This window comes from Narcine bancroftii, chromosome 10, assembly GCF_036971445.1.
Source record: "Narcine bancroftii isolate sNarBan1 chromosome 10, sNarBan1.hap1, whole genome shotgun sequence".
Classification (NCBI taxonomy): domain Eukaryota; kingdom Metazoa; phylum Chordata; class Chondrichthyes; order Torpediniformes; family Narcinidae; genus Narcine; species Narcine bancroftii.
In genome coordinates this window covers 10,296,955-10,322,792 of record NC_091478.1, presented here as the reverse complement: position 1 = coordinate 10,322,792, position 25,838 = coordinate 10,296,955, and the positions used below count along the sequence as shown (strand labels likewise).

The 25,838-nt window shown below is 39.1% G+C and overlaps 1 long non-coding RNA gene across 2 annotated transcripts; it reads left to right on the top strand.

Moving 5' to 3' along the window:
* Nucleotides 1-1,386: 1,386 nt before the first annotated feature.
* On the top strand, nt 1,387-25,494 carry LOC138744140 (uncharacterized). 2 transcript variants are annotated; one of them, XR_011345315.1, is made up of 4 exons: nt 1,387-1,904; nt 7,781-7,899; nt 10,819-10,931; nt 25,394-25,494. It is a non-coding gene; the product is annotated as an uncharacterized lncRNA (long non-coding RNA). The 2 variants fall into 2 exon arrangements; XR_011345314.1 differs by lacking the exon at nt 25,394-25,494 and having other exon boundaries at nt 10,819-11,527.
* The last annotated feature ends 344 nt before the right edge of the window (nt 25,495-25,838 follow it).

Sequence of the window (25,838 nt, the reverse complement as noted above, 5' to 3'; positions counted from 1 at the left end):
CCACTGGACCCTTAACCAGTAAATTGGCCGTCAATTCCTGGGACAAGGTGCCAGTGGAAAAGGGGCTCCCGTTACAAAGCCAATGAGCGGGGTTCAAATTTAAATTTTGTAAACTATGGTAATTCGCTTATTAAAGTGAACTTTACATAATTACAGTTCTGATATTTTTCCCCAAATTACTCACTTTTGCACTGTCTTTTGTCTTTTAAACTGTTCTTATGCTGGTGTATTAGTTAGGCTTTGTAAGAGTGAGTCTCAAGCAACCGGAAAACTAGTTTTTCTGACATTTACCAATCAGATACCAGGGTTTAACTGTAATCAGTTTCTTGGTGCTCCAAACTGAATTTATTTTTGGTAAAATAATTTTTGTGCTAATCTGCATTTTAAATAGTTTTGCTGTTAAGACAGTGCTGCAGTATTGCTACACAAAGCATCTTGTCTCCAGAGTATTTACTGTCCCCATTTTACTGTCAATCGTGTGAAGCTACTGATGGAATGAGATGTTAAATTGCACATACCAATCTGTCAAATAGACATTCTTATAATTATGTAGATTAAATGTATATGCATAATGCAATTTCTGATAGTCATTTTGTGGAATATTACATATTTATTTCCATGATAATGAGCTTGGTGTCATTATTCTTTATGTTTGAACATCATCTGGGATATAAGTGCACCTTCAGTTAGCCTGTGACTTAGAACAGCACAAAATTAAATCCCAAACATTAAAACATAAATATTCAAGCTAGAAACAAAAAATAGCTATCTTCACGCTCCAGGAGAAATAGATTAAAATTTTCTCTAATGGTTTATGGTATCATCCGAGCTCCTTGATTAAAGCATTCCATTATTTAATTTGTCTGACAGTCAATATTTTGTTGAAATAATCCATACATTAACTATTTCTTTTGAAAACATATTTTAGATGCTGAAAGAAAGAGCACTGAAGTAAGACACCAAAAGAACTCATTGCTCTTCATTGAAGAGTGTCATGAGATTTCTTGCGTCTACTCAGGCAGGAAAATGAGGGCTTGTTTTACTTTCAAAGGACAGCATTACCAACAATGTTGTACTTGTTCATGAGTACACTGGTCCGGCCATTCTCAACCTTTTTCAGCTATGGACCCCCCCCCCACCCCCCCACCCCCCCCCACCCAGGATTCTGCTCAAAAGGTTATGGACTCCTTCCCCGTGAAGCAGTCAAGTTTTGATTTCTTCTGTACTTCCACCAACTGCATAAAAAAACCCCCCAGAGAACTATTTACGTTACTTGATGTGAAAAGAAAACGAGGATTTTACTTAAATATGCTGCGCCCCCTGTTGAGAATGGCTGCATGAGACTATCTGACTTAGTTCAGGGCAGTAATGTGGTTTGAACTCGTATGCTTTGATTTGAGGAGTATTACCAGAAAGTGTTTTGTTCTGGTTGCTTCTCTTAATCTTGAATTTTTTTCTCGTCAGGTCTTATGATCTTAAGTTTTTGTATCTGATTTTTCATTTTTTCCCATTTATTGAATTCCTTGATGAGAATCATTGGAGCCAGGGACTGCAGGCTGCTCTGGAGATGTTGAGAAGCAGCACACCTCAATGTACATTACTTGCTTTGACTGATCCCAATACACACAACTTGGATTTAATGGGGCAAAAGGATCAGTAGAAACAATAGCACAAGTGAAGTATGTGAATGCCTGATTAACCATAATGTTTGAATCTTTCCAGATACACCTGGTGTTACACATTGAGTTGTAGTCATAATAGTTTGTGCATATAACTAACAGCCAGCAAAACTTGATTCTCTCACCTACCAAGATGCCCAGATACAGAACAGCGGCTACCTAGAATCCATTTGTCTTTGTGGATGTATGAAGCCCTGCATCTCAAATATTAAAAAGAAATTACTGGTAAATATCAATTGCTTTTTTTTGACTTCTCTATCAAAAAAAAGTTGACAATAACAAATATTACTCCAGAACTCCGAAATATAGTTCAAATGAAGCTTCAAGGTGCCAATTGTTGTAAAATCTTGCTATGAGTCTGCAGATCTCGAGGAGAAGAAAAAATGTCTCTGAGCAGGACTGTAGAGGCTGGACTTCACTGCAGCAGTGATTTATTTTAAAGGCAGATTTCAGATTGTTAGCATTAAAGTTATCTTCTCATCAGTAGAATGATTCTCATTCCTTAATAATTAATGGTGGTCATTTTCAGGAACTTCATCAACTGGACACTCAGCTAGGGAATTTTAATTATTGAAAATTAATTTCTATCTCTTTTCTCATGTACTTGCCAAATAATAAGTTTTGAGCCTCATGTTGATTTACTAGATTGAAGCTACCGTATGTGGAATGACCAGGTGGTCGGGAAGTTCAAGTCTCTTATTTGCAGTAGCCACAGACAAACTGATTCTTCTTGTAAAGTGAGGTACATGCCCAGGGAAGTTGTAACTCTACAACTGGCCCAGAGAGTTGGGTAGCAATGTATTGCTCTGTGGAGATTAATGGCTGACTTTTAAAGTTTGAATGCAGAGGACTAGATATCAGTAGGTTGGAAATGAATACCTTCAGCAATGTCGCACTCTGAGTTCTTCTAATCTTCATCCTCCTCCTCCTCCTCCTCATAGCAATGAAGATCTATTTTAATGCACCAAAATTATAAATAAACATCCAGTTTTTTAGATACATCGCCACAAACCCAGCATGCCATATACCAACTAGGACCTCCACTGGCAGACATTTCTGGATGTTGTATTTGCAACTTCAACCACCATATTTATAACAACGCTATTTTGGATATTGGTTTGTGGACACGAAATGGGGAAAATCCTAAAGATACTTTGGTATCCTATTCTATCTTTTTATAGTGGCGACAATCTGCTTGAGTCACAAAAGCTTTGGTGGAATAGCAATAAAATATTCAGGTAACTACAGCTTTTTATAGCCTCAATCTATGGCTTCCACTAATCCTCCAATGAAGTTACAACAGGAGGTTTGGCGATCCATTTTAGAAGTAGCATCTGTGCTAATTTTAGAAGAGAAAGCAGCCCTGCTGCATGGAATAATATTCTTCCCCCAGTCAATATCAAATAATCAGATTAATTGGACATCATTATCAGTCTGAGGGTTCTTTCTGGATGTAACTTGGTTGCCAGCTGTGCCTTTGCAGTTAATTCAATAAATATGAAGCAAACTGAAATCTGTTTAAATATATTAACAGATGCAATTCTTTATTTGTTAATCAGGTCAAATAGTACCTTCCTTTCAACAATTCTTTAAAATTATGCCCTGTCTACATCCATGTCAAACTTAAAACCTTTTTGATGGTACCAAAAATAAGTCAAATTTATTGTGCTGCATTCGATGTGGCATTTTTCTAAGCAATCCAATTGTCAGTGTTTATTGTTAAATTTTATTAAAGTCAAAGAAGAATTAAAGCTCATTTAGTATAGTTGGCATAGAGTTCGGAGTTCTGTGCATATCCATCTCTCTACCTCCTTACCTCTTAGACCCTCTCCAGTTTCTTTTCCTTCACTTTTATTAATCCTCCCTTGATATCTTATCCAACCTTCTCTTAAATTACAAAATCAACCCTTCTGCAACCACCTCTTCCGGAAGGTCATTCCACTCAGCCACCGCACTCTGAGTGAAGGAACTTCCTCTCATGTTACTTTTAATTTAACTAGACCCCTTGTTCCAATCTCACCTTTCTCTTTCTTTGGCTTGGCTTCGCGGACGAAGATTTATGGAGGGGGTAAATGTCCACATCAGCTACAGGCTCGTTTGTGGCTGACAAGTCCGATGCGGGACAGGCAGACACGGTTGCAGCGGTTGCAGGGGAAAATTGGTTGGTTGGGGTTGGGTGTTGGGTTTTTCCTCCTTTGTCTTTTGTCAGTGAGGTGGGCTCTGCGGTCTTCTTCAAAGGAGGTTGCTGCCCGCCGAACTGTGAGGCGCCAAGATGTACGGTTTGAGGCGAGATCAGCCCACTGGCGGGTCAATGTGGCAGGCACCAAAAGATTTCTTTAGGCAGTCCTTGTACCTCTTCTTTGGTGCACCTCTGTCACGGTGGCCAGTGGAGAGCTCGCCATATAACACGATCTTGGGAAGGCGATGGACCTCCATTCTGGAGACGTGACCCACCCAGCGCAGCTGGATCTTCAGCAGCGTGGACTCGATGCTGTCAGCCTCTGCCATCTCGAGTACTTCGATGTTAGGGATGAAGTCGCTCCAATGAATATTGAGGATGGAGCGGAGACAACGCTGGTGGAAGCGTTCTAGGAGCCGTAGGTGATGCCGGTAGAGGACCCATGATTCGGAGCCGAACAGGAGTGTGGGTATGACAATGGCTCTGTATATGCTTATCTTTGTGAGGTTTTTCAGTTGGTTGTTTTTCCAGACTCTTTTGTGTAGTCTTCCAAAGGCGCTATTTGCCTTGGCGAGTCTTTTGTCTATCTCGTTGTCGATCCTTGCATCAGATGAAATGGTGCAGCCGAGATAGGTAAACTTGTTGACCGTTTTGAGTTTTGTCTACCCTCAAGGGAAATAGCCTATTCACATTTATTTACATCTACTCTGACTACCCTCTCATAATTTTAAATATCAAATCCCCCCCCTCAACCTTCTACACTCCAATGAATATAGAGCCAGTCTAATCAATCTTTCTTTGTATTCTAGATACTGGAATCCAGGCAACATTTTAGTAAATCTTCTCTACACTCTCTCTTCCTTATTGATATTCCAAACTCGGCCTCACCAATGCCTTGAACAGTCTCGACATCACCTCCCAGCTCCTATATTCTATGCTTTGCTTTATAAAGGCCAGCATACCAAAAGCCTTCTTTACCACCCTATCTACATGAGATTCCACTTTCAAAGAACGATGAACCATTATTCCAAGATCTCTCAGTTCCTCTGCATTCCTCAATCCCCTCCCCTTCACCACATTTGTCCTGTTTTGATTATTCTTCCCAAAATGAAGCACTTACACTTATCCACATTAAACTCCATCTGCCACCTTTCAGCCCACTCTTCTAAACAGTCCAAATCCTTCTGCAGTCCCTGAAAAGCAACCCCCCCCCTCAATTTTTGTATTGTCCGCATATTTAATCACCCAATTTAGCACTCCTTCATCCGAATCATTAATGTAAATGACAAACCCAACACTGATCCCTGAGGCAGACTGCTCTTCACCGGCCTCCATTCCTGACTGACAGTTATCCACCATGACTCTGGCGTCTACCTTCTAGCCACCGTTGAACCCATCCTTTGTTTTGCCTAAACACTCAATTTTATGATATGCAGCGCAGAAACCATTGATGCAACTTTGAAAATGATGGATCAAGGCCCACTTGCATTTTTCCAAATACCAAATATGACATCTCAATTTCAGAAGAAGAAACTATTATTTCTGAAAACTCTAATTCATGCCTAACTGCTAATTCTTGCACTCAATAATGATCACAATAGAGGAGACTCAGTCAGCACACATTGTGTAGCCTGAAAGAGCTGCTGCAGTTTTTCTCAACAATCCACTAACTGAATTGTCATCATTATGTTATATTATGAGTCATCTTTGCTTTTTGTATTCAGAGACGACGGCTCCATCCTTCTCGCTCTTTTCAACAGTTGTTTACAATATTTTGTGTCTCTTTTTCCATCTCAGAAAGCCTTTATTTTCTAGTGAACCAGACAAGCCTGAAATTATTCCATTAAAGAGATGCAATTTTTGTAATGGGAGTTAGAGTGTTCTGGAGAAGTGCAGGCAAGTTTCTTCAATATCCTGAGTATTATTCGCTCATTAAGTTAAATGATGTTTCTAATTCTCTGGTAATTACATGTAATGAGGCACTTTTTCTCTTCGTGATGGACTTTAGCATAATATAAGATGTCATTCTTTTTGAGAGTAATTACCCTTCATAGGAAAGGAGGGTTTGTTGTGTAGAATATGGGAAATTATGTTATTTCCTGCCATTTAGGCTGTGTAAATTATAAAATGAAGTTTATTTCGATGTGGCATTAGCATCATTTTGGAGGAAGGCTGGATTTTTTTTTAAGAGTTCTGATGATCGATTAGATATAATGCCAAGTAATTGTAGTTCAGTTACTTCAAAGCAGAAATCATGGACAAAATCTTTATGGACAATCTCAGCACCTTTCATTAATGCTCTTCTTATTCAGGTGATATTTTCAATGTTGTGTTTTCATTACCATGCAATTTGTGCATGTAAAAAAAAAAAATAATGTAAGACTTCATTAGAGCCATAGGACATTACAGGCCAGAAACAGCCCCCTTTGACCCTTCTAATCTGTGCCAAACCATTTTTCTGCCTAATCCCACTGACTTGCACCCAGTCCATAGCCCCCATGTCTCTCCCATCCATCTACGTGTCCAAATTCTTCATAAATGTTAAAATTGAGCCCGCATTCACCACTTCAGCTGGAATTTCGTTCCACACTCCCCCCACACTCTGTGTGAAGTTCTCCCTACCCTTTTCCCCTTTCACCCTTAACCCATGTCCTCTGGTTTGTATCTCACCTACCCTCAGTGGACAGTAGATTTTCTCTGTCTATCCCCCTCTTAATTTAAAATATATTGAATGTTAAGTGTGTTTAAAGCACCTTATTTTTATAATTATGGTATTATTCCTTTGTAAAACAGAATATATTATTGTTAATCTTTTCATGTTGATTTATTAATTTATAACATAACATCTTTTTCTGTTATTAATATATTATTCCCCAGTAAAAAGCATATATTATTGTTTGTTCAAATGTTGCCTTCTTCCCAGCTGACCCCTGGCTGATCCACTGTCAATTTATAAAACATCCTTTCTGGTGCATGATATTAAAGCATAATGTCACCCATAATCAGAATTTTGCCATCTCTCTGATAATATTCACACTATAAAAGGTTGTTTAATCAAAGGGAAGGTTAAAGCGGAGGCCAAAAAAGAACAACAGCTACAACCCACTCTTCCTTTTCATCTGCGCTTGACAATTTCACTCACATTTACCAATGGAGTGGTTTTACCAACACTGTGTTCAACATAATGGGTTTCTCAAAGGTCAAGCCGCATGCTCATGCCAGGAAAAATGTGAAATGACTCAGAAACCAAATCAATCCTCTTTTGTTCCCTTTAGTGAGAACATGAGCAAAGGTAAAATATCCTAATGAAAATCTGTAAATGGAACCTTTTTACAACATTGTACTATAGTCTTCCAGCTAATGGACGAACCATTAATTAATGTCATTTCTTATTATGGCTATACTACAGGTTTTAGAGGGGCTTCATAGTTTGTGTAGATCTCAATTGTCATGGACATTATTTTAGTAATCTAGCTCAGTTCTTTCTTCAACATTAAAGAGTGCAGACACTTGTGCACTTACTTTCACTGTAACAAGTACAAACTTAAATCACAGGATTGTAGAGGTCAAATCACTTTTAATCTAATCCCTGGCATGTAGTCATGTTTGCCTTCTACACGCAAGCCAATTCTGAATCTGCAGCCTCGTGGCTTTCTGAATGAGCCTACCAAAGGGGATCTTGTCAAATACCTTGCTGAATTCCACGTACACCACATTCATTACTTTAGTAGCTCCTTATGCTGGAAGACCATAAAGTTTCAACCATATGGAAGAGCGCCTATCATTAATTTGAAAGCTTCTACATGCAATTGATGTATGCTTAACTTTCTCCCTCTTGAGTATGAATCTTGTATCATGTAGTGGCATAAGATGAAACTTGAGTATAAACACTCCATCTCAGACACCTTTTTTGTAAATGCAGTTGAGAAGAATATGTGTGACGATCTCTTCTTCACTGGTCATTTTCCAAAGACAACGGCAAGGAGACATCAACAAAACAAACTCTGAAGGCACTTCACTGAAAGATCTGGTGATGACGAGGTTTGTTAATTTGGTAATCCATGGACAGGTAGCAGGATACTCTATTCTAATTTTTCTGAATAGATTTGAAAATGTATTGCACACACTGCCGCCTGCTGGCCTTTGTCCGAAAGGTGTTTTACTATGGAATCCATCTAAATAGAATCTAGCACATGGCCAAGCCAATCTTTTACAAAATCAAGGGGATGTTGAGACTTAGTTCCCATCGGTATTTAGTGTTTCAACTCAAAGTTATGAACCGATTAATGCCTGGGCAAACAAATGTGACTATCTGGATGAGGAAGTGATCAGACACATTTTTCCTTTTTTCTTGGGCCATGGGAGATGTGAGCTTTCAGAATTCATTTAAGGTGGAAGATAGGTGAGGTGTCTGAATCTGCACAGGAGTTAAGTATGTAAAAGACGGGTTGAGAATGGGTTGTAATTTTATTTTTTTAAATGCAAAAAAACTTGCAAATTTGAAAAGTGCATTGTTATATAGTGACTAGGAAGGTTGATGAGGGTAGAGCAGTAGATGTAGTCTAAATGGATTTCAGTAAGGCTTTCAATAAGGTTCCACATGGAAGGATGGTAAGGAAGGTTCAGGTGCTAACGTTGAGATTGTCAGATGGGTTCAACGGTGGCTAGAAGGTAGATGCCAGAGTCATGGTGGATAACTGTCTGTCAGGATGGAAGCTAGTGACGAGCGGTGTGCCTCATGGATCGGTGTTGGGTCCCTTGTTGTTTTAATGATTTGGATGATGGAGTGGTAAATTGGATGAGTAAATATGTGGACCATACAAAAATTGGGGGGAGTGGATAATGAAGGTTTTCATGGACTGCAGAAGGATTTGGACTGCTTAGAAGAGTGGGCTGAAAGGTGGCAGATGGAGTTTAATGTAGATAAGTGTGAGGTGCTTCATTTTGGGAAGAATAATGAAAACAGGACGTATGTAGTGAAGGGGAGGGCGTTGAAGAATGCAGAGGGACAGAGAGATCTTGGAATAACGGTTCATCGTTCTCTGAAAGTGGAATCTCATGTGGATAGAGTGGTAAAGAAGGCTTTTGGTATGCTGGCCTTTATAAATCAAAGCATAGAATATAATAGTTGGGAAGTGACGTTGAGCCTATTCAAGGTGTTGGTGAGGCCAAATTTGGAATACTGTGTGCAGTTCTGGTCCCCAAATTATAGGAAGGATATCAATAATGTGGAGAGGGTGTAGAGGAGATTTACTAAAATGTTGCCTGGATTCCAGTATCTAGAATACAAAGAAAAATTGATTAGACTGGGTCTTTAGTCATTGGAGCATAAAAGGTTGAGGGGGGGATTTGATCGAGGAATATAAATTTATGAGGGGTAGATAGAGTAGGAGTGAATAGCCTCTTCCCCTTGCGGGTAGGTGAGATTGGAACGAGGGGTCATGAGATAAGGGTTAGGGGGGCAAAAGTTTAAAAGTAACATGAGAGGGAGCTGAGTGGAATGACCTTCCGGAAGAGATGGTTGTGGCAAGGTCAATTTTGTCATTGAAGAAAAAATTGGATAGGTGCATGGATGGGAGGGAAATGTAGGCAAGTGGGACTAGAGGGGCCAAGATGGCCTGTTTCCATACTATGATTGTTATACGGTCATATAAGGATTACATAAATTAACCTTAATGCAGAGCAGAATGATGTGTAAGATTGCTAATGTTTGTGTTTATTTATAGTAAAGTACCTAAGCTGGTTTTTTCCAGCTGTTTATAAAATAGTGGGAAACCTACTACAAGAATCTAGTGTGTTAATTTGATAAAATAATGTGTTTACTGTTTTACAGCCAAGTTAAAATATTAATTGGAAAATCTATTAGATATCTTAATATGTTGGTGAAAGAATTGACAAGTTCTCCTGATGAACAATATCTGTTGCCCATTTTCATTCTGTTGTTCTGATCAGAGCAATTCCAAATAACCTGTTTTGGCATGCCTATGTTTAACGAGTGATTATATACAATCCATGGGAGAAAGTATTAAGTGCAGCAATTGGGCATCTCCAAGTTCTCATTGTGGCTCTATAGAACTCTCTGATGGAAGTGACAACTTCTTGCTTGGAGATCCAAGTTACATTTTTTTTTAGACTTGATCATTTTTGTGTCTTATTCTCAGTAAGATTCAATGTTTGAATCTTATAGCTCTGGTTGCATGTAGAGGTATACCCTGCTTTGAATACCTGCTTTATGCAAGTTTGCTTTTACGAAGAAACCTGCGTTCACTATCTGAAAGGAATATGAATGGGTTTCCACTTTTACGAAAATAGCCTTATGTCATTTTGGCTTACCAAAGGTTTCGTAGAAATGCTCTACTTTCGTAAAGTGGGGTATACTTGTACAACGAACGTTTATGGAGAGGTCACTGGATTAAAATCAGGATTTGGTAAATGGGGAAAAGAACAAAATTGAATGAGATGATGGTAATTTGCCATACCATTCAAGTCCACTGGATAATAAAATTAAACATACATAAATTAAATATTGATTCTTCCTTGCCAATCACAAACATTTTAATTTAGAATGGTTGAAAAACACATATTTATGCATGTTTTTATTTATATGATTTAAACAGAAGCCCTGGCTGCAGCAAGAATTTTGTCCAGACTTAAATTGTACAATTAATTGTATGACAAGAAAATTATTATTATTCTCAAGACATGTAGAGTTAGATAATGAATGTTTAACTTTAAAGCAATATCCATATCCTAAGAAGGATGTAGGAAATATACAGTTCTTTTCCAAATTCTTTCCAAGCTGAATTCTGCCTTGCTGCTACCCTGTTATCCATAGTACATAAATGTATCCTTAAAACCAAAATAATTTAGAGAATGTTGGCCAAACTGAATTATTATTGAACCAGAGTAAACATTTATTCCAGAGGGTAGCTGATGGAATAACTGCTTAAAATGTTACAGGTTTTAAATCAAGACTTGAAGATGAGATGCTTTGTGTGATGTTCTAATTACAATCCAGCTTGAAGAGTCAGGAATTCTTTCCATCAAATGAATGTGGCAAAGTTTGAACAGCAGTGAGTAACATACAGTATGTGTGGTTTTTGTAATTTTCCATGTACCTAGAACCTAACTGCATAGTATAAACCCTTCTGCCCCATAATGATGTGCTGACTAGTGTAAGGTAAAACATCATGAGATGGGAATGTGTAGGGAGTTACCCTGTACAGGGCAGTAACAAGAAGGGGAAGTGTCCTTGTACTCCTGTTAGGTAAAACATCATGAGATGGGAATGTACAGGGCTGTAACAAGATGTGAATGCATCCTTGTACTTACAAGATAAGAGAGACATTGATGGATTGAGAGGCAGGAAGCTAGCAGGGAAAGGATAGCAACAGTTTTAGTCATTGGACAAGTAATGATATGATGATGTTCTAAGCATGTATCCAAGGGTATAAAAAATCACCATTTTGCTGATAACGGCAGAATGCATTCTCCGACTAACATGTTTAGTCGCAAGTGTTACAATCCGGTAATAAAGAACAAAGAACCCTGATTTCGACTCAGCCTGGTGTTTGTCTCACTCATTCATGAACAAAGCAGACCTAACACTATTCAAGAATCTAAACCTTCCCTACCTCACACCGAAAACCTTCTATTTTTCTTGCATCCATGGGCCATGCATTCCAGGCACCCTCTATGCTGTGCATATTTTTAAAAAAATTATTCCTGACATCTCACCTAAACTTTCCAATTACAATGAATAAATGTAGTTTTTTATTAATTTCAGAAGGTTAAACTTGTTAGTATGAATTCACAACAATGGTTTTATGCTTTGTGCTGCAAATACTCCACTTCTTCGTAGGTTCCAATCCAAACTTGCATTCTAATCACAACTGTACAGAAAACATCACGGGGTCTGGTTTTTAAAAAAAAAAATTCCACATGGATAAGTGTATAATTTTCTTTATTCTCAACCTGAGCCCCTTTCACCATAAGTAACTTGAAACCTATGGCGTTATGATCTCTCAACCCAAAATGTTCCAGTACACATACCTCTGTCACCTGTCCTGTCTCATTCCCTAACAGACGGAGTCCCAGTCAATATGTGGAAAATGAAAATCTCCTACTATCACAACTTTATGTTTCCTGCAGCTGTCTGCTATCGCTCTACAGATTTGATTCTCCAATTCTCGTTGAATATTGGGTGGGCTATAAGACAACCCCACTGAATGTGGTCCATTTCCTTTCCCATTCCTCAGCTCTATCCGAATAGCCTCAGTAGATGAGCCCTCTGGTCTGTCCTGCCTGAGCACAGCTGTGATATTTTTCCTGATGAGCAATGCCACTCCTCCCCTTTCATCCCCCCATTCTATCGTGCCTATAGCAACAGAAGCTGCCAGTCTTGCCCCCTCTGCAACCAAATTTCACTAATGGCCACAATGTCACAATTCCATGTGCCAATCCATGCTCCAAGCTCCAAGCTCGTCTGCTTTTGCTAAAATACTCCTTTCATTGAATTAGATACACCTAAGAACATTTCTACCATGTAAAACCTGTTAACTTCTAATGGTGCATGCAATTTTCACATCATTTCCCTCCTCCACTCCTCTATCTGCTCTGGCACTCTGGTTCCCACCCCCCTGCAAATCTAGAGCAGCAATAGCAAATCTTCCTGCAAGGATATTAATCCCACTCCAGTTCAGATGCATACTGTCCCATTGGAACAGGTCCTATCTTCCCTGGAAGAGAGCCAATGACCCCGAAACCTGAAGCCCTCCCTCCTGCACCTTGTAAAGCTGCTTTATCCTCCTATTTCTAACCTAACCAGCATGTGGCATGGGTAGCAATCCTGAGATTGCAACCCAAGAGATCTTGTCCTTCACCCTAGCACCTAACTCTCTGAACTCTCCTTGCAGGACCTCCTCACCCTTCCCACCTACGTCATTGGTCCCTACATGGACCACAACATCTGGCTGCTCAGCCTCCCTCCTGAGAATGCTGTGAACTTGATCTGAGATATTTTGGACTCTTTGCACCAGGGAGACAACATACCATCCAGGATACTCGATCTCTTCCACTGAACCTCTTACCTCTCCCCCTATGGAATACCTACCACTACAGCTCACCTCATCTTATCCCTTCTCTTCTTAACTACAGGACCTGATCACCTGGTAGTTTGTCTCTTTCACCCCCCCCCCCCCCCAACAGTACTCAAAATGGTATACTTGTTATTAAGGAGAAAACCCACAAGGGTGCCCTGCACTGCCCTATTCCCTTTCCCTCTCCTGACTGTCACCCATCTACCCTCTCCAGCCACCTAGGTGTGATAGTGTATCTGAACTCTTTCACCCCTTAAGCCTTCCGAATGACCTGGAGTTCATCCAACTCCAGCTCCAATTTCTTAACTCTGCTTCTCAGGAGCTGAAACTGGATGCACTTTTCTCAGATGAAGTAGTCAGGAATACTGCTGGCTTCCCTGCTGACCCACATTTTGTAAGAGGAGCATTTCCCTTTCCTTGGCTGCCATTCCTACTGTTTATGATCAGAGGAAAACTAATATCTAAAACCTGCCCTTACCTGTGCCTAATTGCTCAATCCTTTTTTTGTTCCTTGAATAGGGTGGCCCTTTCTTACTTCAACTCCTCCTATCCCTCGCCTCTTACCTGTTCTCACTGAAGCCTGTCGAGTCAAAGCCTTACCATTTGGACACCACTCTCTTGACGACAGCCTCATTACACAGTCCCTCACTGAACTTCTTCCTCCAATCTATCTGCCTTCATTTTTCTATTCAAAGGTTTTGAATGGCACAACCCAGATGTAAAACCCACCACACTTTATTTCAGGTATGTCATGTAGGTCTAAATGTTAATATGCCTTATTGCATCCCTGAGACTTGCTGCCTGGACTCTGTGGAGTAGCCAAGTGAGTGGTGGCATCTTCTGGGTTATTAAGAGGGTGCTCTCCTTCCTCAGAGTTTTGCTGATAGACCCACAACCCCTCCGGAGGGTTCAGCAGTGAATCCCGGTGTCCTGGGATAACTCCCTAGATGCCATTCACTCGCTTGGATGCCCAGGTAGAATTCTTTCTCCTCATCCAGAACCACAGACTACCCTTTTCAGCAGCTCTGGAGAGATCTTTGTCAGATGCTTGTCAGTGTGTCTTTCCTTGCACTCCCAACTCCTGGAGTAGCCTTGATGTCGATGTGGCTAAAAATCCTCTGCAGCCTACTTCCAGTGGTCGGACCCTTGCCTTCCAGCCATGTGGCTGCACATCAGCTGCAAGCTCAACATACCTCAGTTTCTTGTGCTTATAGGGCCCCTCCACTGCATCCTCCCAGGGCACTGTGAGCTAAGCTTGATGATGTAAATGATGTGAGGCCAACCACAGCACAAGGTCTGGTCTGAGGGTGGTTTCTGCCATCTCATTTGGGAAGCAGAACCTCTGGCCTAAGTCTGCTGCCATCTTCCAATCACATGCCCTGCCTAGATACCCAGAATCTGATCTTGATGTGGTGATTCCGGTTTGACCCTCACCTTCCAGGACAAATACTGTTAACGATCAGTGGGATGAAGGGGGAGGAAGAGTGTTAACACTCATCTGCTCATTTTCCAGCACTGCTGCAAGACACTGTAGCACCTGGTTGTGATGTCAGCTATATTGGCGTTGAATGACATGACGTGGTCTTGCAGCCCACCATGCTCCCTTGCAGAGGGAGCATGTGGGGTCCTCTCCATTCCACTGGATGAGATTTATGACAGACGCAAGCTATTGTATGCAGCCCTGATGGTGAAGCTCACTCTAAATGTCTCCATCTCCCACTGCTCTTTGCTGGAGAACTTCCTTTTCTCCACTCCCTCCCATCTTGTCCTTTGCCTGAGCAATGGCCTTTGTGTACCTTGCCGCCTCCTCCTGCCAACATATCTCCTCCATCACAACCTTACAGCTCTGAGACTGAGCAGCCTTGTTCCAGGCAGGTGGACTGGCCCCAAGACCAAGACTGCTCCTCCCTTGATGCACTCGCCCCACGACGTCGCTATGCTTGAGTGCCACCTTTTGCTTGCTTAGTTGCTTCTGATGGAATCTATTTCCTCCCAGTATCCAGGATGAGGGCAGCTTGAGCTACAAATGGATTACTCGCCTCTTAACATCATCTCCAGTCTTACTTTGGTGCACATACTCCTCTAAAATACTGGAAATGGGTCGCTCTAGGACTCTTTTGCTGTAGAGCCTATGCTGCTGAGGCATCTGGGAAGACCATGCCACTTTCTTACATATGAGATGATCAGTCTGTCCAACTTTTCCATGCTCGAGACTGGAACTTCATACAGGGTTAGTGGCCACATGAGGTGTGGAAAGAGCCAAAACTGCATACACCAGAGCTTCAGCTTGCCAGGTAATGTGGTTCTGTTGTTGCTGTCATGGCCACTGATGACATAATTCCTGAGCTGATGTACCTGCTCTGTATCTTTGAGGAATGTGTTATACCACCAACCTAAGGTTTTCACTGCTTTTTCGAAGACCATTGGAATCATCTCATCGTCCATGTGATCTACCAGCTTCCCCTTAATGATGGAGATGCTTCTGGACTTGCTCAGCTTGATCTTCATCTGATCCTGTTCGATGTTCTCTTGAAGCTTCCTCAACAGGCGTACAGTACAAACCTTGGTTGTGAGATCATCCATATATGCTCTGATAGGCAGCAATCTCAATCTAGATCTTACGTGCTGCCATCCAACCACCCATCAAGATGTTCTAATGATCACCTCCATGGCTATGGTGAAGGCTAGCCATGATTCCCAGCTCCAGATGTTGCCACTCTGTGGAGTAGTTGGTTGTTGTCAAACTTATCTGCACGTCCTGGAAGTAGGCCTTAACGAGGCTTGTGATGGCCACTCGGACCCTGAAGAAGTTGAAAGCAGTCCAGAAGAGGTTATGAGTTACCAAGCCAAAGGGCCAGGAACACCACATGAAGATCTGTTCTCTCCTCCTTGGCGACATGGATCTGATGCCAAGTAGTGTAAGCTTGTTCCAGACAGCCAGATAAGCCCAATATCCCTGCTTTTTGGATTGATGCATCAAACAGATGGTTCCTTTGCAGATATCTTGACAGCCTATGAGCCACCACACTAAAGAAGATTTTTCCCTCAACGTTCAGGAGACTGATCTGGCAAATTGGCTGATTTCAGATGAATCCTTTTTCCTTTGGGATCAGGATTCCTCCCACTCTCTGCCATGATGTTGGTATCTCTTGGTTATGCCATACCAGCTGCATGAGGCTTCAGAGGAGCTGCAGGACACGTGTATTTTTGTATGGCAGTCCGTTGAGACCTGATGCAGCCCTTGCTCTATGCACAATTTTCTCCACCTCATTCCATCTAGGTGGGCTGATATCAAGTTGGTGTTCTGGTAGATGGATTGGTGGCATGTCAGGTGGGACGGGGATCTCTTTGTGGTGACGGCTGTCTGTGTGGAGCTTTTCCAGATATTTTTCCTGTTCTGCCCTTGACACTAAGAGACTTCCACTCTTCTCGTCTATAAATAGACCGTTCACAAACTTGAAGGAATCTTTATAGAAGGTTGTTCTTGCCCTTTCCTTTTTCCTGTTCTTCCTTACCAGGTTCTCAACTCTCCTCAGTGTCACTTCTTCAGGGTCCGAGTGGCCATCACAAGCCTCGTTAAGGCCTACTTCCAGGACGTGCAGATAAGTTTGACAACAACCAACTACTCCACAGAGTGGCAACATCTGGAGCTGGGAATCATGGCTAGCCTTCACCATAGCCATGGAGGTGATCATTAGAACATCTCAGATATCTGCTTGCCACAGGTTTATGCCTTCCTTCCCCTCCTTTGTGGCTTTCCTCCATTGTTTCTTCAGCTGCCTCCTCTCTCTGACCAGACGATCCATCTCCTTCTGCCTCCTGGACTTGATGGGGATCATCGGTGTAGTCTTCTTCCTCTCTTGCTCTCCAAAACGTTCCACCCTATAGCTAGAGATTAATTCCCCCATTCTTTTCAACTTCTTTATGGTGTTGCCTCTGAGCGTCTCTAAGATGTCAGAACAAATGTTATCCGTAAAATGAGCAAACCAAAGCTAAACTGTAAAGAATCAATGAACTTTAATTGTCCTCTAGTTAAACAAAGCAGTTTAAGAAGTTGTGATCTACATCTTGACAGGAGAAAAATAAATTCTATGTATTAATAGTTCCTATCTGGAACAGCATATCCTGAGATTGACTGTGAGCCTCACTGGTTCTGTAATAAAAAGAAAATCAAACAAAACTTAATATTCCTGAAACTTTAAATATCACACTTCTGAAGCAAATTTGTCATGCTATTTCACACCTTGACAGATTAAATTATCATTTTCATTAATAAGAAGTTTTAAATATGATAAAGAACACAGCATTTTGGTCAGGATTATATTCAGGGTTAATATGAAATGACTATGGCAATGACAGCTAATGATGAAGTGGTTGAGGCACATCAGCATTTTAGTTTCTCGTGCTGCCTAGAGAGATTAGGTTGAAGTAAAGTTGGCAGCTATTCCAAAGTACTGCAAAAAACGATGAAACTATATATAGACAAAGCAATTTTACTGCTTCAGAAGGCATCAAAATGCAGCCAATTTTTAAAAAATGTAAACAAAATGAAATTATTTATACAATATGCCTAAAATATTTGTCCTTTAGCTATTTTCTATCTTAAAAATAATCCATCCATACTATGTACCAGTCTTTTGCCATGAGCAGTTGACAAGTTCACGTCTCCATGTTATACTACTGTGAAACTAGCCACTAGAGGTTCACAAGAGACTCAGTCCTTGCTCCTTCGTTTGAGCTTAATCCACTTTAGCTCTACTGCCGCAACTAAATTCAAGTTCAATTCCACATTCTTTAATAGATTTTAAGGTATTTTGTTACATTAGAAGAATAAAATCTTGGCCAAAACCTGTCTATTCTCACTATTGGCTGCATTTCAAAACACAATTGATGTGCTCTCTCCATTGTTCCCATGACGTTCAAGACCAACATACGTGGGGGGAAAAAAAGGAAGATTTTTTTTGCATTTTGAACAATCAATTAAAATCTGTACATATTTTAGGAGCTGGAAGAATTAAAATCCTCATAAGGACACAATTTTCAACACAGCTTCACATTCTAAATAAACTACAATGAGCCATTTCTCATTCCTTTAGATGGTTCACATTTACAGTGAACTGCGATAGACATTTTGTCTCTACAGGATGCAACGGCAGGACATTTAAAAAGGTGGAAAAGATTCTCCTAGGAATTGCTATGTACATTTAGTAAAACCACAAAATGGTTTAGTGTTTGCAGCATAAGTGCAAATGACCTTCAAACTAATCGATGCACTTAAATACAAACTGTCTTTGAAAATTAATTGCCCAAAATTTGAAATGGATCCACAACCTACAATTTGTACAGAATAGAAAGTTTCTTTAGAATGGACACATTTCTTGTGATGTTGCTCAAAACATTCCCATTTAGCTGTATCTTTATCATAAATATGCCTCTGTTTTACAGCTGGTTGGTTTAAGAAATGCTTCTAAAATGGCATGCGCCTCACTAAGTCTCCAACCTCTTTTTCTGAAGGGATAATTGCCCTGGAGTCTCCCTGGATGAGAAACAACTCCTCACGGCACTCTTACGTACAACTGCAGGTGACGTTATAAGGAGACCCAAGCAGTACTTCCAGATAACTACAATCTCCTTGATTTCTTCCTCTTTAGTTTTTTTCATGTCCGTGCTCTTATTGTGGTCCGCTCTAAAATTGGAGAAACCAAAGTTGGATGGGCTGCAAGGATGACTCTGAGATACCAGCTGCCTGTCACTTTAATCCTCCATCACATTCCTACCCCTTTGAATTTCACCTCCTGAAGCCAAATGCATGATTCATGAAAAGCACATTCAGGAAAGTTGCAACCTTCGGGCCTCAAAATTGACTTCAAAAAATTTCAGACAACCATTCTTTCCTGCTTGTGTCAGAGTGGCCAATTCTGATACAAGAACATCCACCTGTAGAGTTACCTCGCGTTTTCTTCTCTCCACGGATGCCATCTGATCAGCTGAATATTTCCTGCATTCTTTTTTAATTTCAGATGTTCATCTGAGATGCTACAAACTAAAGCTCATCAGTGCAGCCTTCAAATGATACAGTGGCAACACTTGTGAAGGCCATGCAGGGAGAGTCATAAACAGACATCAACCCCACATGAGGAGGAGTCACGTGATGGAGTAGTGGCCGGTCGTGGAACTCCAGCCCTCTCCGGAAAAGTTTAAAAAAAAACAGAAAAAACGCAAAGGCACAAACACGAAAATTAAAATAAAGTGAAAGTAAAGGTGGGAAGAAAGTGGCAACGAAGAAAGAAAAGTCGAAAGCAACGGGAAGAAGAGAAGAAAAGACATCGGAAGAAGAAGGTGAAGGCCTTACCTGTCCGAGGAGGCCCACTGTGGAGAGAGAAGCCCGCTCCCTCAGGTCAGTCGAAGTCCCGAGCTTGGGACTACAAAAATGGCTCGCGGAGCCAAGCAAAAGTGCGCAACCGTGCATGCGCGAGGAGTCGCACATGCGTGATGCGCAAGACAAAAAAAACACTGACGGGAGGGGGGACCAGCTGAGGAGTCAATCTCCACAGCTGAGAATGACAGCCACAGCACAACAACAAGAGGAGAACATAGAAAATAACAAGAACAAGAAAGAAGAGAGTAAAAAGAAATCAAAGAAACAACAGATGACCAACCCAGAGGAAGAAGAAGAGGAAGAACACAGAGAAATGGAAGAAGAAGGGAAGGGCAAGACAATGGATATATATTTTTTAAAGAATATATGGAATCAGTAAAAGAATGGCAATTACAAGAATTTAGTGAAATAAAAAGAAGAATTAAAAGTACAGAAGAAAAAATGAATAGATTAGAGATGGTCATGTCAGATATAGGAAAAAGAGTGGACAAGGTGGAAGAACGAGAAACAGCCGTAGAAATGGAAGTAGAGGACTTAAAAAAGAAATTAGAAGAATCTAATAAAAAAGTTAGAGACACAAGAGCTGTTAGCTCAGAAGATAGATATAATGGAAAATTATAATAGAAGAAATAATATAAAGATAGTGGGCCTTAAGGAAGATGAAGAAGGCAAGAATATGAAAGAATTTATAAAAGATTGGATCCCCACGGTCCTAGGAAGACCAGAATTACAGGAAGAAATGGAAATAGAAAGGGCACATAGAACATTAGCCCCTAAACCACAACCACAACCAAGATCCATTTTAGTAAAATTCCTAAGATATACAACAAGAGAAAATATATTGGAGAAAGCAATGAAGAAAATAAGAGAAGACAAAAAGCCACTGGAATACAAAGGTCAAAAAATTTTTTTCTATCCAGATATAAGTTTTGAACTCCTGAAGAAGAGGAAGGAGTTTAATAGAGCAAAAGCGATCCTATGGAAAAAAGGATATAAATTTATGCTAAAGTACCCAGCGGTACTTAAAATAGTTATTCCAGGGCAGCAAAACAGACTATTCTCGGATCCGGAGGAAGCACGGAAATTTGCAGAACAACTACAAAACAGACAGAGAGATGAAGACATGTAACGAGAGCAAAAATGACCACGAACTATATGTATGTGTGTATGTATACATGTGTGTACATGAGTGTATGTGTATTTAAAAGAAAATATATAGAGTATAGATAAGAATTAATAAGGGAAAGAAAGGGAAGAGAGGAAGTAAGGAGGGAATTAAGAGAGTGACCTTTGTTGTATATGAAAATTAAAATCTTTTCTGGGGGGGGGCTGGGTGGGGAGGAGTTACGGTCACTGCGAAATCAGTTGACGCTTGCGAGTGAATTCGCAAATCCAAATGGAGAGGGGAGATGTGGTTGCCTGACAAGGGATAAAGGGCAACTCAGGAAGGGGAGGGGATAGTGGGGTTAAAGAAATTTTAGATAGGAGAATAAGGGAAATGTTTGATGTTTTAGAAATGTTGTCTTATAAAGTGTTCAAAAAAAGAAAGCAGAAATGGATAAGAAGGAAAGGTGATGATGAGGAAACGGAAAGAAAAGATAAACAAAGTATGAAATGGCTATGCTGAACTATATGACTAAATATTAACGGAATACATAACCAAATCAAAAGGAAGAAACTGCTAAATTTACTGAAAAAAGAAAAAAATTGATATAGCATTCATGCAAGAAACACATTTAACTGAAGTGGAGCACAAGAAATTAAAGAGAGATTGGATAGGACATGTAACAGCAGCGTCATATAATTCAAAAGCTAGAGGAGTAGCTATATTAATCAGTAAAAATGTACCAATTAAAATAGAAGAGGAAATAATAGATCCAGCAGGGAGATATGTAATGATAAAATGTCACATATATTCAGAGTTTTGGAATTTACTCAATATATATTCACCTAACGAAGAAGATCAAAAATTTATGCAAGATATTTTTTTGAAGATAGCAGACACGCAAGGGAACATACTAATAGGAGGGGATTTCAACCTTAATTTGGATTCAAACATGGATAAAACTTGGAAAAAAATTAACAAAGAACAAAGTAACCAAATTAATAATTAAATCGATATATGGAGGAAATAACACCCAAAGGAAAAGGAATATTCATATTATTCGGGTAGACATAAAACATACTCAAGAATAGACCTATTCCTGTTATCAGCTCGCATGCAAGACAGAGTTAGGAAAACAGAATATAAAGCTAGAATATTATCGGACCACTCACCCCTGATATTGACAATAGAGTTAGAGTTCATCCCTCCAAGAATGTATAGATGGAGATTAAACTCCATGCTACATAAAAGGTAGGATTTTAGAGAATTAATTGAAAGACAAATTAAAATGTACTTTGAAATAAATATGGAATCAGTGAAAGATAAGTTTATACTATGGGATGCAATGAAAGCGTTCATCTGAGGGCAAATAATAAGTTATGTAACCAAGATGAAAAAGGACTACAATCAGGAAACAGAGCATTTGGAAAGGGAAATAGCAAATATAGAAAAAGAATTAGCAATGAAGGAAGACACAACTAAAAGAAGAGAATTGGCAGATAAAAAAATAAAATATGAAACACTACAAACATATAAGGTGGAGAAGAACATATTGAAGACAATACAGAAATATTATGAACTAGGAGAAAAAACGCACAAAATTCTAGCATGGCAGCTTAAGACAGAACTAAGAGAATGGTATTGGCATCAAGGAAAAAAGACAAACAAATCACATATAATCCAACGGAGATTAATGAAAACTTCAGAGAATTTTATGAACAATTATACCAAACTGAAAACGAAGGGAAAGAAGACAAAATAGATGAATTTTTAACTAAAATTGAACTACCGAAATTACAAACAGAGGAACAAAATAAATTAACAGAACCATTTGAAATAGTAGAAATACAAGAGATAATAAAAAAAATACTGAATAATAAAACACTAGGAGAGGATGGATTCTCAATAGAATTCTATAAAACTTTTAAAGATTTATTAATTCCTCCCCTCCTGGAAGTAATCAACCAGATTGATAAAACACAAAGCTTACCAGATTCATGCAAAACAGAAATAATTACAGTAATACCAAAGACAGGGAAAGATCCACTCGCACCAGCGTCATATAGACCAATATCTTTACTTAACACAGATTATAAGATAATAGCTAAACTATTAGCAAACAGATTAGCCGACTATGTACCAAAAATAGTAAATCTAGACCAAACTGGATTTATTAAAAAAAGACGAACAACAGACAATATTTGTAAATTTATTAACTTAATTCATGCAGTAGAAGGAAATAAAGCTCCAACAGTAGCGGTTGCTTTAGACACAGAGAAGGCCTTTGACAGAGTAGAATGGAATTATTTATTCAAAGTACTACAAAAATTCAGCTTACCAGAGAAATATATTAATTGGATTAAAGCATTATATAAGGGACCATTAGCGAAAGTGACAGTAAATGGATATATATCAAAACAATTTAACTGAAGCAGATCAACAAGGCAGGGATGCCCACTATCACCCTTATTGTTCGCGTTAGCCATAGAACCACTAGCAGAACTGATAAGAACAGAAAATAAAATAAAAGGGATAAAAATAAAAGACAAGGAATATAAAATCAGTTTATTTGCAGATGATGTTATAGTATACTTAACAGAACCATAAATATCAATAAAAGAATTACATAAGAAATTGAAGGAATATGGAGAAGTGTCGGGATACAAGATTAACGCAAATAAAAGTGAAGCAATGCCAATGAATACTGCGGATTTCTCAAAATTTAAGAAAGAATCTCCATTCAGATGGCAAATGCAAGCAATGCGATACCTAGGTATACAAATAAATAAAAACCTCGGCCATCTATATAAACTCAATTATTATCCACTAATGAAAAAATTACAGGACGACTTAGAGCATTGGAAAGACTTACCACTAACACTAATAGGAAGGATAAACTGTATTAAAATGAACATTTTCCCAAGGATGCAATACCTATTTCAGGCATTACCAATACACTTGACAGAGAAATTCTTCAAGGAGTTAAAGAAAATAAGGAAATTTTTATGGAAGGGGGAAACCGAGAATAGCACTAGATAAATTAACAGAATGGTATAAACAAGGAGGCTTACAACTGCCAAACTTTAAAAATTATTATAGAGCCGCACAATTAAGATACCTATCAGATTTTTATCAAACAAGGGAAAAGCCAGATTGGACTAGATTCGAACTAGATAAAATAGGGGAGAAGATACCCGAACATATATTATATAAATGGGATGAAAAATTGGTACAACGTAGGAATTCTCCAGTATTACATCATCTGCTCAATATTTGGAAGAAGATTCATGTAGAAAGGAATAAAACAAATTACCAATTACCAAAACTAATACTGACGCAAAATCAGCTAATCCCTTTTACAATAGATAACCTTTCCTTTAGAGAATGGGAGAAAAAAGGGATCAAAAGAATAGAAAATTGCTTTTCGGGAAATAAATTATTATCCTTTGAATAAATGAAGGATAAATATAATATAACTCATGATACAGTGTTGGCATACTACCAACTGAAATCCTACTTGAAGGTCAAATTAGGAAGCAGTCTGAGGTTACCAGAGGGAAGTAATTTTGAATATGTGATTACAGATACAATGATAATCAAAAGATTTATAACAAATATGTATATTAAACTGCAAGAAAAGGAGAATGAGGAAACAAATGGTAAAACTAAACAAAAATGGGAACAAGATCTAAACATAAAGATAAAGAAGGAAAGTTATGCTCAGGAACTATGAGAAATACAATAAATACGAGGTTACGCATGATACAATATAACTGGATACACAGGCTATATATTACACCTCAAAAGTTAAATAAATGGGACCCAACAGTATCTGACAGATGTTTTCGCTGTAAAAAGAAAATGGGAACAACAATTCATGCAATCTGGACACGTGAGAAAGTGAAAAAATTTTGGGAAGATCTAAACCAGATATTAAATAAAATCACAAAAAGCAATATACCAAAAAACCCAGAGATCTTCCTCCTAGGTAACATAAAAAACAAAGAATTTGGACTTGATTTGGATGGTGCACAAAAAAGTTTTGTTAGGATAGCCATAGCTATAGCAAAAAAATGTATTATGTCAGCCTGGAAATACGAAGATAACTTGAGAATACAACAATGGTATATAGAAATGAATAAATGTATTCCATTAGAAAAAATAACATATAATTTAAGAAATAATATTACAATATTTGAACAAATATGGGAGCCATACATGAAACATAATAGAGAAAACCTACCAGGGACATCTACCACCTAAAATGACAGAAGGAGAAGAGAATGAAATGAACTGACTCAGTGGAATTTCTTGTTTATTTTTATTGAGTGACAACATTGTTTGATGGGTTTAATGTATCTTAGATTCTGAACTTTAAATGAATGGGAGGGGAGGTAGGGAGGGTTGGATGGGAAGAGGGAGGGGGGGAGAAAACGACACTGTATATATTGGAAAAGGAAAATGTATGTATCTTGATCAATGTGGTTTATAGTGTGAAAAATAAAAAATTTGAAAAAACCCCACATGAGAAGCCATCTTCCCATCTTACATGTATGTGTGTGTACACACACATATATGTACCAGTACATATACACACACTGCTGTATATATTTATCAATATTAAATATAATTCAGACTAACTTTATGCATTACTCCTCTTTTCAAATAGAAGTTGTAGTCACTTTGAGGTTGTCCATTTCTCTGTACTTGGACTAAATTATCCCTTTCATCATTGTTGGGTGCATGTCACCACGTGGTTTTGTAGTAGAAGTGACTAGCCGTAACCATTGGATGGCATTGGTATCTCAAGGCTGACTTTGAGTGGCAAAAAGGTCACTGAAAATGAATGCAAGTTTAAGTCCCAGATCTACTTCCCAAAGTTTAAAGTTCAGAATTATTGTCAGAGTACATAAATGACATCACATACAAACCCTGAGATTCTTTTTCCTGCAGGCGAGGAAGAATTTCTACTTACTGGAAGTGCAAACAAACTGCAATACAGAAAATAAATATTCCATAATAAATAATGTGCAAAGTAAGTGTCTTCAAATGAGTCTCTCACTGAGTTTATTGTTTGGTAATCTGATGGTGGAGGAGTAGCAAGTGTTCCTGAACCTGGTGGTATGAGTCTTGTGGCACCTAGACCTTTTTCCTGATGGCAGAAGCGAGAACAGAGCAGGAGTAGGAATGTTTTGGAGCATAAAGTAACAGGCAGCTGGTATCTCAGAGTCACCCTTGCAGCCCATCCATCTTTGGTCTCTCCAATTTTAGAACAGACCACAATAAGAGCACGGACACAAAAAAAACCAAGGAAGAAATGTAAGGAAGTACTGCTTGGGTCCCCTTGTAATGTCACCTGCAGTTGTATGTGAGAGTGCCGTAAGGAGTTGTTTCTCGT